We start from the raw sequence: 13,868 nt of genomic DNA on the forward strand, positions 1-13,868 counted from the left end.
GAGCTGGCTTTTCGAGTGGGCGGGGCGGGACGTTTTATAGGAAGGATTTGGGAAGGAAATGTTTGGGACCTTTGGTTCGTCCAGTTGGCTTGCAAAGTTTTTAAATGCAACGAGATGTGACTTTATTCTTTCTATTTTGTGGATACCATATTTAATATTTCTTGCTACCCTAGTGTTAGTCAATTGAGATCATTTTCGCAATGACACTTGAAATGAGGACTAGACAAGGTGAGATAAAATAGAAAAAATTTAGCAAGGAGTCACTAATATGATAAGTGAAACTACAAATAGTGCTATTAATGTCTATATTTTCATACAAGATTTAAATCTTAATAATACTTATATTTTGAAAGAGATATAGTATCTTACAATAGTTTAGTAATACAGTCTGCTAGTGGCCATAAAATTTGATACTTTATCTATACTCAATTCTTATCGTAATAGCTTATAAATTCATACCGCAATACAATATTACTATATAATTCACCTTTTTCTCACATGCGTAGTTGTGGAGTCCGCATCGTAGCTGGCTGAAAATCCGTGCCATGCATTTCTCGTATCTCCTTCCCTCTCTCCTACAAAATTTGCAGCTGGTCGCCAATTCTTGTAATTTGCTTCTATCATCTTATTGTACTTGCTCTGTGTATTTTGGAATCATTTGGTAAAGTAACCGTAGGAAAACACACGTAGAAAAATTCTAGACGGGTACTTGGGACGCCGAATCAGAAGTGAGTTTACGCATGATTTTGGTTGTGTTCTTCTAGAGATTAGTGATAAAAGATTATTTGATTTTTTTATAGATACTTAATGATGTACATGATGAAATTAGATGTTACAAAGTTAAAATTCTATTTTAGAAATACAAGATAATGAACTTATGTATATAAACTTTTTACACAAATATATTGTTTAGTAGTTTGGAAATTATGCACGCAAAAGCCAAGGAAAAATATGAGCAAAATCTTGAGTAAACAACCCAGCCTATGTTATGTGTAGTAGCCCCGTCTTATTGTTTTGCTTATGCTTATCAACCAAAATTTTAACTTTAAATTTGGAGTTGATTTTAAGTTTTTTTCATCACACCTTATTTTTTTTAGTCTTGCCTTTTTAGATCGCTAATAACATGTATATAAAAAATTCTTCGCAAATTATTTTTTATTTATAAATATGCCTAACAATCACTCCCTATGCTTCTTATGCATACAAAATTATTCAAGTTTCTTTATTATTAGATGGATACCTCACGCGTTGCTGCGGGAGAACTATGTGATAATATAGTAGATATGAGTTCTAAATTCTTTTTCTTATATACTATATTATTTTTTCATGTGTTTACATATTTTTGTGTCTTTATCAATTATTCATAAGTTATAAATGATTGAGTTGTATGGTGTGTCTTTTGAGTGAAGTGATTCAATTTACACTCTTATGAATCATCCAAATGCTAAAGACGATTGAGGTGATGTGAAAAGATACAATTTACACCCTTGATGTATCATCGTAAGGCTAAAAACAATTGAGGTGACGTGACTCCGTAAGAGAAGAGAAAATTAGCATTAACTACACTTAGTGGGCATGAACTTTATAGAAAGAAGGAGTGGGTAAGGACGCATTGTTTTGTTAAATTGGAAGTTTGAATTTTTCAGAGGCTAGCAGCTAGCTTGGTGTTAGTCAATTAAGATCTTTTTCTCTACAACACTTAAATCGATTACTTCATATTTAACGATCGGATGCATTCCTTGCCTCCCACAAGCGCACCACTCTTCACACAGTTTGAAGCACAGGTTTTTATTTTGTGGATAAAACATATATTTATTTGTGAGCATTTTTCCCATTCTTGAGAAATACCAGGAGGTAGCACTATTTTTTATGTAAAATTTGGTATCTCTTCGTATATTAGATAATAGAAAGTACCAAAATTTATATAAAAACAGTGATATCTTAGAGTAGCTCCTCAAGAATGGAAAAAAATGCTCTTATTTATAATACTGGTACAAAGCTAGCTGAGAGAACAGCTAGATTTGCACAAGACCCCATGGAGAATGGGCAAATCACAGCAGGATTGTAACATAAGCAGAAAATAGACTTCAAAAGATAAGAAGAAGAACAAGAAAAGCAATCGGGTCCTTAATCCTGCTTCTTCCTATGAATTGGAGCCTTAGTTGATAACGACGGTGACACACAGCAAGAGCGAAAAAACTATGGTCCATGGCACGCTGCAGAAGAAGCTGGCAACAAGCAAACCCAAGGGTCTCCTGCAGGTTGAAGCTAGATTGAACATTTTTCCTATTCTCAAGGAGTTACCATGAAATACCGTTATTTTTTTATGTCCTGATACTTCTCAAGAATGGTAAAATTACTCATCTTGATTTCATGGAAGAATCCCAATTGTCTCTCTAAAACACCAGAAAGGAGAACAAGAAGATCACACGATACAGAGCAGGACGAACAGTCTTAGCTAGAGCCCGGTCGTTTGTTTGTTTGCAGCATAGATTGCAGTAGGGTATAAGGGGATAGTAACAATATGGGAGAGAGGAAAATGGTTGGATGAAAAGTTAGTTGAAATAAAGTGTATGGAATATTAAGACAAAGGAAAAAAAAAAGGCATGTGATTGGTGATATAATCATTTGAAAATTTTGTAAGTAATTCTTTGCTCATTAGGTAACTTCTCTCGTCTGTCCAATATGAACGTGAGTTAAACATAGAAAGCTCAAATACTTCCGTGATGTATTTCATCGACAATCTATCTTTTTACAGTGGGGGTGACCGGATTTATAGCACCCAGATCATCTTGAAAAATTACAATAATACCCTTTTAACCAAAAGGGGTTTTGAGGGTATTTCGATAATCTAGGCAGCAATTCAATACGACATTAGAAACTGTCAATAATACTTGAGTGTTGGTCTCTAGGTACCTTGGAGGGAATAACCCATAAAAAGTTGAACCAACAAGTTTCATGTTGTATTTAGTAGAATTCTCCTCCTCAAGTGCCTACTCTATTTGCATCTTTATTTTATTTGCCTCACCTTGTTCATGTAAAAACACTTAAATATGAATAAAATGCATATGTGTGTGTTTTTTTATTTAAAAGCAAAGTCCGAAAACTAAAACGATAAAAAAAACAACAAAATCTACGCTAAATTAAAATTAAAAAAAGTTTAAATTTTGGCTTATTAAGTTATAAATACGATGAGAAGTGAAAAGACGAGCCTGCATGCTCACTCCTCGCGATCGTCATGATCTTCCTCCGCTGTCATCAAGCTAAAGAAAAAAGAAGACAGACTTTCGCAGATTTGCAACAAAAGATAATAGGCAGGAAGATATACTGTTTCGCCTGGTCTACATTGGATAACGGAAACATATACTTTGACTTGTTACTTTCTTGCTCTCATTTTTTAGTTTTTTGTCTGAAAATGACGAACTTTAAATTAATTTGGTAACTTATAATTTGACTTATAAATATAAGCAGAAAAAAATAAGGCTGACTGACTTTGAGTAATTGATATATGAACCACACCTCTCATGAGTACTTATGCCTGGAACTAGAGATAGCAACGGGACCCGTGAAACCCGTTGGGTTTCTAAATATCATACCATGGATATGTTAATGGACAAAAACTTCACCCAGTAGGTATGATGGGTACGAGTACGTTCTTCTGATACCCGAACATGTTAACCCGTGGATTCAAAATACACGTGTTGTTATTTTCTGGAGCTTAGTAATTCCTTAATGGGTTTTTCATTACTTGAATTGTCATTTTGCAATGTGGTTGCATTGCTTGTTCGTTGGTTTTATCTCGTAGCCTTATATGTTTTCAAATCCTAAATTTCTAAATTCTAATCTGTATATTTAACTGCAACGTATACCTTGTGCGCAATTATAATGCATGAAACCGGTATGGATACCCAACGGGTACCCATGACCAGTGCGGGTGTGGATATGGGGAATTTTGTAGCCGCGGGCAGGTGTGGGTATTTTATTAGGCGAATTTAATTTCAACGGATATAGGTATGAGGTGTGAAAACCCATTAGGTATGTATGCGTTGTCATGCCTACTGTTGGTTGATTTATCGGTTAGCCGATATTTAGCAAAGGATATAACCACCGTAATCCTATCCGTAATCCATCTCTAACTCTAATTCGTAACCCTTATGGGCCGTAACTGCGATCGGTGGTTACGGGTCAGAATCGGATTAGAAAAATCCTCCGAGGCCCACCAGTACTATATAAAAGAAGAGTAGCCCACGGGGACGCTCGTGTCGCTTATTCTCTAAACCAGAAATTCGAAATCAAGCTCTCCCGATTAGAGAAGCGCTGGAAGGGTTTCGTGCGGCGATTCCAGGGCAGTGCCGTTGGAGACCCGAAGGTCGGAGATTCAAATCAGATCACCGGCGACCTAATCTTGCCGGAGACGAAGGAAAGAAGACGGAATTGAGAAAAAGAAAAGAAGGGAATCAGATGGCTTCACCTGCAGGTTATTTAGTTTTCCGCATTTGAATTAATCGGTGATCATGTGCTGATTAGGGTTTAAATTCGTAATCTATTGTTTATGATTGAATTGAATTATCTAACACCTACCTCTACCTGGAACTCACGCCGCTACTAGAGTATAGTCATCCCCAGATACCACTATGTTTCTTTCACTCCTTTACAAAAGTGGGAAGAAATAGACCGCCTAATGTCTTGTGTATGTATGGCTGCCATTTTTTTCCTAATATAAATGGGCTACCTCGCAAGAAATCCCACTAATGCATTACGGCTGCCCATCAACAACTTATCAACGAGTCCCCCTTTTCGCGTGGATAACATGAGCCCAATTATAAGGATCGCCTCCACAACCAAATAAATAATATTCTTTGCATTTTCCTGGCTCATAACATGCACATTCAAAATGCTGGAGGTGCAAGGACAAACCATGGACTGCTTGTGAACTTTCTGAAACAGGACGTGCAGAGTGCACCACAAGGCAGTGCCTAAACACATTTTGGCATTTTGCAAACGTGTTCCGATGATCGAGAGTGCATACCCAGCCAAGGCCAATCGCCTTCAGGGCCACTGTTGCAAGCTCACTTCCTGTTCAGCCGCTACAAATCTAAAACAGGAGACGCATATGTCGTGCTGCATCAGTGAATCACAAGGACAGTGCACGGGAGCTGTAGCTAGCTAGCAAGCTTAACGCTTAACCGGGCTCGCAGTCTCACACCATCGCGAAGTCCCATCGCATCGATCGCCGGCGTGTGTCGAGCAGAGAGACGAGCTAGGAGGAATCGTCTGCTTCGATCAGCGGCTAGCCCATGTGGTGGAGCCCCGCGGTCAGTGACGGTGAGGTGGTCAGGCTGGCTGGCTGGCCAAGCAAGCAAGCGTGCAGGTAGCTTGCTTTACTACTGGTGTGCTCGTGCATGTGACCCAGTTCTGTCCGGAGCTGAGCGGGCAGTCAATCGGGCTACATGTGCCCGAATTTGGTCTGTCTGAATTCCTGATCTCCCATCAGATTTTTCGCTAGAAAAATCCCTGCCGGTCCTGTACCTTGCAAATATCTCCACCGCAGATTTCAGGCCATGCATTCCTCTCGCGCCCAACGAGCCTAATTATTCGAGTTTTTGTGCATTTCAGTTTGGTTAACATGAGGATGATTCATCTTATTGAACTGGCTATCGTTTCAGGACGCAGGGGTTTCATCCAGGATAAGGGGCGCCATGCCCTTCCTTCGTTTGATTAAAAAGTTCAGTTAAGTTAGCTGAACAATTAACAATTCTTTGGCAGCACCCATCCATCTAGTGGGTAGGAAGTGCATTACGACATTTTAACGATCCCTAACCGCCATGTGCACACTCTAGTAGTGTAACCAATCAAGCCTTTTGTCGAGTAAGGATTTGTTATGCTATGTCTATGTAGGGTGTTCGCTTCTATTAGTAGCTAGTGCTGGTACGTCTTCTTTGACAAATTAAGCATCGATCCGGCGGTTCAGTCGTGCGTCCGTCCAGAATCAGATCCCTGTCAAAAGCCGTGATACCGGTTAACTGTCGTGAAGCAGCAGGGACATGCTTCCCAGGTAAGCAACTAGTAAGAGCAAGAGCAAGTTTAATAGTAAAGCCAACTTACTAGTTATAAGCTTATATTATAGTCAATATATATAATAGATTGGCTATAAGGTTGGCTATAAGTTTTATCTTTTATCTCTTTCTCTTACCTTTGCATTTAATGTATTTTTTTTTAGAGTTAGCGTATAGCTGACTCTTGCATGAGAGTCAACCTCACTTTTTTTTCATTACCTATTTTTCTGCACGTCAGCTTATAGCCAACTTATAGTCTACTATTATACTTGCTCTAAGAGACTACACATGCTTCCGTTTCCTTTTACTAGCTTAGACCTCGGCTAATTAAGCTAACCCCCCAAGTCGTATCGTCCCGTCTCGTCGCTGATCGCAGCACGCAGCGACTACTGTTGCACGTGCCACTGAAATCACGCAAGTGCGTGTATCTGCACGTAGCGAACGGTACCGATGAAACGGGACGGGCGTGCACGCTATAGCTAGCTCCCGGCTGGCCCGACCGGCCGCCGCGGACTCCACGATTCGCTTGGTAGAAAACGCGATACGAATATGAGATGTAGCAGATGCCCGCGTGCCCAGGTGCAGTGGAATGGAGTGGAGTGGAGAGCGCGCACGCACGTGCCGCCGCGCCGAGACGGGACGAGGATATCGAGCCGGATCGTGGCGCCGTTAGGCCGTCGCCGTTGCGGTTGGAATATGCTCGCGGTCGCGGCACGGCGCGGCTCGGCGTTGATTTGGCCCCGGTAAACGCCGCACCGCGCAGCGCAGCGGAGGTGGTGGTGGTGGTGATCCCCACACCGCGCGCAGTGACCACCAGAGTCACCCATGTGCCGTGGCTCCTGCCCGCGCGGGGCAGCGGCACGACACAGTACGCGACCGAAATAAATGTGCAGGCGGGTCGGGGCGGCGGGCGGAGGCCGCGAGAGCCGGCAACCTCTGAGGCATGCTACGCCCGGTGCACGCTGGTGCAGGTTTCCGGGTTGGTTGGTTGCAGGTTGTGGAGTACGTACGTACTGCGCTGGTACGCTCGTCCGGTCTCATCTTTGGCGCGATCCAACCTTGCCGTGCATTACGTGCACGTCGTGGAATGTGGCCTGTCCCCTGGTTCGTGTGTGCTGGTCCTGCGTCTAGGCGCCTAGCTATAGTACTACTACCGTACAGGCAATGTTGCTGGAGCACCACTAGCTGCCGATCGGTCCATGTAGCCATGTATCTGTCGACCGAATCGTTTTGTCACGAAGGTTCATAATTTGACGATGGTATGGCTCGTTCTAAAAAACAACTGCTGCTTTTGGTGATGATATGGAGTTAAATTCTGCGTTAACCATTGTTGTTCACGAGCTAGTGGAGCTTTGTTTTGGTTGTCAGGTCCACATCTCTCGTTGCCAGTTTCCACGAGAGGGCAGAGGTTACCGATTGATTCAACCGGCAACTAACCTACAAACAAAACTCGTCTTCGCCTAGCACGTTCCACTGGCAGCAACAAAAGGAAGCATACGTGCAAATTCACGGTTTAATTTTTTTTTTAGAGAATGGTATTTTTATCCGGCCTCTATATCCACTTGAATATATGCAGCTATTTTTTATTTTGAGAACTTTGGGAATTTAGCCTCTCAAATACTTATCAGGTCACTATATAACCACTAGGCTACATGCTCTTTCACTAATTTACGGTTTAATACACGTATCTGTTTGTTGTTATACATAAATTAGCAAAGGTAAACAATTATACTAGCGTGACAAGCCAACGGTTGCTTTCTCATCGTACACCGAATCGTACGCACCTCGATCGCAATGGACACCAAAATAGGGCCAAAAGTCTTTTACCCCATGAGCCTATTTGATGCCTCTGTCGACCAACCAACCAAACGCCAGAAAAACACCAAGAATAACAACAGTTCATAGAGATACTGAATGCGTCGATCAGGACAACATCCCCTGTTTCCAACCACGGATGGCGCGTACGTGTGAAGTTGTACACTCGTGCGTGCACACACCAAACGAGATCACAACGAGACTGGTACGTCACTTTGTCACGTACCAGTATGCGCCAAAGGACGGTGTTGCACATATATATATATATATATATATATATATATATATATATATATATATATATATATATATATATATATATATATATATATATATATATATATATATATATATATACAGAAGAAAAGGACAGGGAGTACCACGAGACGTGTAGTCCGTACCGTGTCTTTCCCGGTTTCACCCAGAATTCCGCGATAAATTAAACAAAACAAAACGAAACAGCAAGTTGTCACGCAGGAATACGCACCGTTCCGCCAATCAACGGAGGCGGTTGGGTTGGCTAGCGTCGCAAGTTGCGGCGCGCGCGCCGCAGCCGCTGCCGCGGAACCCCCTCGCGTCGCGTTTCGGTGCGGCGGGAGGCAGCCGCGCGCTAGCTGGCCTGGGCAATGGGCATACCTATTCAGCGACGCGAGCAGTGGAAAAAGTGTGGCTCGCCCATGCGCCACCGGTCTTTTCGTTGCAATTGCAAAATGGGAATTAACCGGCACGATCTCCTCAGAGTTTGAGCGATCTAGCTGTTCATCCGTCTTGTCAGCCACATGCCTGATTACGCCTGCACATTGACCGCATGTTTTTAGAGAAAAAAATTTAAAACTAAACGAGACGTAAAGGATGTTGCAGCGATGCAGAGAAAAGTGTTTTAGTTCATTGACATGACATGGTCTCGTTTTCTATATATCATCTTAATATTTATAAAAGAAATAAAAATTTTGACAAGCCATATTAATGTGTCATAGTTATTTTCATAAACATGCAAGTTCAACTTTAATTCTCTTATATTCAAATAAATAAACAAATATAACACTGAATGTATATATGTTACTCAAAATTTGTTTTGTTCTATGTCTTGTTGGTATTTGTATAACTATTTAAACACATGTAAAAGTGAGAATATGCACCCTTATTTGTTTACTTATATTTATGTTTATGAGCCGAAATTTAAATTTTTAACCTTAAATTTAAAGTTAATTTTAAGGTTCTCACCGAAGTTTATTTTTCAGCCTTAGATTTTATATCGTTAAAAATATGTATATATTTTTTATAGCCTCTTCGTTTCACAGGAATTTAAAAAAACAGTTTAATTACTTTAGTTTTCATGTAAAAATCCTCTTGGAGCCTTTATTCCACCCTGTATCTCGAAGGGATTAACATCCATTCCCGAGGACGTAGGTACTACTGTACCAGTCCACAGGTCAGAGAAGGCGTGTGAATGTGAACGCCAAATTTAGTTAGCGCCTAGTAATAGCCTGAAGTCATATTGTTATGGCATAACAACCAGGCAAGTGGCAACCAAGTGGGTGTACTTGGAAGGACATAAGCAGCGTACTTTGGTCCGGTTGTTTTTAGACTTGCATAATTAATTTGGAGTTATTACAAATTTTAGTAGGATAACTTGCTTTAGAGAATAAATATCTTGATCCATTCCGGCCGGTGAAAGTTTAACAAAAGGGGCCCAAAAAAGTATTCACACCTCTAGCTTTTCAGGCTGGATGGCTAGTTTTCTAAAGTTCTCATAAAAACAACAAAAGGTGAAATGGTCTGAAGTCTGAACCACAAAAGCAAGGATTCTCTTCTTTGTAATTTGTTTAGTCATTTCATCCTTGGGCGCTAGCTGTCTACACGACGGTTGTTGCCTCCCAGAATGATGAAGATGATGGTTTACTTTCCATGCCATCCTCTCTTTTGCATCCTAACCAACTTCCGTTTATTTTTAAGATCTGTGTTAAGTGTTGTCAACAAGTTATGATCGCCATAGATGCACGGGCAACGATCAAAGGACCACGATGACGTGCAACAAAGTGTACCATAACAACAAGAACCTCTCAGAGGGTATGAATCTAATTACTAGCAAGCAGAGTGCGGCATACGTAGGAGCGTTTTGCTTTCAGTCTGAACTGTCAAGTGTCATCACCAACATATTGATATAGACCTAACTTACCAGACTGGCACATTAAGATCATGTAAAATTCAGTATTAAATAACCAGTGAAATCAGTTTACTCTGCCCGGTAATCAAGCTGATGAAACAAACTAAGCCTAACCACTATTTTGTTTTTCTCTGTTTATCTTTTGACGACTATATTCCCCTCTTATTAACATGGCCCTTATCGTAAACAGCCAAAACAGAAAGAATCGAAATTCGACGTATGTGCAACGTAGCAGACAGTAGCTGAACAAGCACCGGTGTATTAGTAACTTGTCAGTTCGATTTGCTTCTCTTGATCAAGCCAGCGATTCAGCGAAGATTGATACCACCGTGGATCAAACAAAAGAAAATATATAGATCAGTAGTGTATCCTCCAACCTTTTCTTTTTTTTTAAGAAAAAGACCGTAGCCCAGTTTTTATTAAAGCCAGAAACAGTTCACAGGGAGACCGGGGTTGCCGGTTTTACAGGATCAGCAAAATAGAGAAAGAGCAACCAGCGCAGAGACTATAGTATAATGTTGTAGGATATCCTAAGACCATGAAACTCGCCAACACCGAAAGAGAAAAAACAGAACTAAGAAAGCAAGAAAAAACACGAGGAGAACTGGAACTGTAACAACTTTTTCTGAAAATATTATCATTGGACTGTCTCGTCATATAGCGCCAAAGAAGAAAGAATCAGCAGTGCGTGCAACGAAAAAAAGCAGTAGAAACCTTTGCATCTTTTGCTATTTGCGCCAGCGAGGCTGCGAAAAAAGAGAGGGAACAGAAACATTATATTGTTTCACATCAATGAACAGAAACATTATATTGTTTCACATCAATTTAAGTGCAACGTCGTACATTGTGTTATATATTGTACTCTAATTGTGCCCATGCATTGGAAAGAACGGTTCTAACTTCTAACTTTAGACAGAGTGTCATTTGTCCAGATGCATTCAGCGTTCTCGCTGTACCGCATCAGTCTTTAGCCTCCACTCATATCCAAACGGTTTGACATGTACCATTACTGGGGCAATATATTTATAAACGAAAATAATTTATAAATAAAACTTTTAGACACGTATTCTTTATGATCAAAAGACAAGATTAGAAAATAAACTTTGATGAAAACCTTAAAATCAAATTTAAATTTAAGATTAAAAATTAAAAGATTGACTTATAAGCATAAGCGAAATTATGATGATGCTTGTGTTAGTTATGTGGGAAAGCAACCGATTACAATTCCACCACATCGGTTGTATTTGGGAAATGTTTTCTCACGTCTAATTTACGGGGCGATTGTTTGGTTTTTTTACGAAAAAACAAACGGTATATTTAAAAATAAAAATAATTTATGAATAAAATATTTTTAGCAATCTAAAGTCAAGGGTGAAAAAAAATAAAATACGATGAAAAAAATCTTAAAACTAACTCTAAATTTAATGTTGAAAAATTAATTTTTGATTTATAAGTAGAAGTATAAAGGAAAAAGATAGGGTTGATATTTCTAGGATGGCATTTGCATTCAAGAAATTGATACAAATATTTAGAAGGGTATAACCGTATAAAGGTACCTAAAAACTACTTAGTACTACTGCAAATATTCAAGAGGGTTTATTCAGATTTTTTTTTCGTTTTTCAGATTTACAGGATATTTTATTCGGGTGAAAATTGCATGTGGAATGGATAGGATACATATTGTTTTGGTGTAGCGTACAAGGAAACCTCAACAATAGTACTCTTGCAGGATAGTTGGTAACATGATTGGTTGACATGTTTTTACATCTGTATGGCACCCACAGTTCAGTTGTTTTCAGTTAAACTACCCAGTTCTGACTGAATCATATTGTGTTTGAAATAGCATGATTAGCTGCAGGTACACATTTGAAAATGATTTACGTCTTTAACTATCAACCTAGTTTGACGATAAATGATTAGCCAAAATGATTAAGCGCTCCTAATATAATCATATTTTTATCCGTTTTTCTCCCTTTCTAAAACTCTTCACCGAACAGAGATTCTCTTTTACGATCCCCCCCAATAGAAAAGGGTGTGAAGGGAACATTGCGAGGAGGAGATTTATATGTTGGCTTATAAGCCAAATTAGCCCATTCGTCCCTTTCCTATTTAGCTAATCATATGTCACCAAATCAAGCTTTGTCCTGTGCTTCCTAGATGCTCTACGTGTCAACCACCCACTTTAAGTACATACTTGACGTCCTTGCAATTTGTTTAGTAGCATACTGGATGCCTTGCAAATGATGTCTCTCTCCAGGTCCATGGTTATACATGTGGTGGTGCCATGTGTATCATCGGAGCATGTGGCTGACTCTGAATAGCTATTTAACTACTAGATTCTTGAGTATATATATATATATACACAGCATAAATAAAAACATGCCTGAAGAAAAAAAAACATTTCTTTTTCAGCTCAGGCTCAGCTGGATAGCACATAGACTTCCAATATGAAAGAATCACTGGTGAAGGCGCATAAACTCAGGGTCTTTCCTAATTAATCGGAAGAACACGCGATGCAGAAATGCAGTAGTAATTGTTAGTCACGATTAGTACAACCAAGCACCAGAATGGCCTGGTTCATGCATCTGATCATTGTGTATACACGCATGAGTGATGAGTTAATTTATTCAGGAACACTCTAAAAGCAAGACTTTTATTTTTGTTAGCTCAGCCCCTCAGCACTCAACTAGCTAGCTACTATCTAGCTCACGCATTTGCAATTTATTAAATGATAATCGTGTTCCTAGATGATGTGATCTTGCAACCAAAAGGACACACCAATTTCGGTTGGAACAGCCGCTCAATCCACGGGGCTTCTTTCATCATTGTTCCCTTCACAAAGATTCTGGGGGTTCTACGCATGTTCTGCGCCTCGACGAGCTGACACGTACGCGGCCGTCGTGATCGTGCGCTGAGCGTTATGCGTCGTGCACGAGCGCAGATGCGCTTGGCTGCTGCAAATTATATCCTTCAGAGATAACGAACCTGAAAGTGCAGTGTAACTGGCTAAAATCCATCCTGGAATTTGCCCTTTCACAGACGACTCAGCCTGCTACGTGGCTGCGATACGATGGCCAATTAGCTGATTAGTTTCACCCTAAAACGAAAGATACATGTGCCAGTAATATCTCCATCTCAAAATAAGATTATTTTTAGTTTTTTGATACAATGTTTCGACTCTTCGTCTTATTTGAATTTTCTGTGATCAATATTTTATTCTTATTAAATGATAAAACATGAATAATACTTTATGACTAATTTTTTTAGTTTTTTATAAATTTTTTAAGTCAAACGTTGGACACAGAAAAATGAAAAAATAAAATTATTATGAGACAGACGTGGTAGTATTTGGACACGATGACTGCAGGGGTTTAGGTGACACATGCTGCTGATCCAGTTAAGCTGTGCAGGGTGCAGTAGCAAACATGCATGCAGGGAGGTTTCAGAATTGTCGACAAATCTTGTCAGGAATGAGGTTTTCCTCCCCTGGATCCTACAGTATTCTGAAGTCTGGACCCCGCTCATCCTGAACTGAACCAGATCTGCCTCACCCTGGCTGAATGTATTGCAGGAGTCACTATCGACAGGTGTTAGTAATCAGATGCATGTACTCAGCTTTGTGCAGCCGAAGTGTGCAACGTGGGGGTGTATATGACACTGTTCCCGAGTGTACTATGATCGATCATCCGATGGGGAATTGACAGCGACGCAATTATGGGAGGATAAGTGCATGTCCTAGATGATGGGAGAGTACTTTCATTCATCGGTTAATTGTGGAGCTGGAGTGCTGGATATCTGTCACAAACTGCCAAGATGCTGCCCAAATCCAT

Source organism: Oryza brachyantha, chromosome 4, assembly GCF_000231095.2.
Source record: "Oryza brachyantha chromosome 4, ObraRS2, whole genome shotgun sequence".
NCBI lineage: Eukaryota > Viridiplantae > Streptophyta > Magnoliopsida > Poales > Poaceae > Oryza > Oryza brachyantha.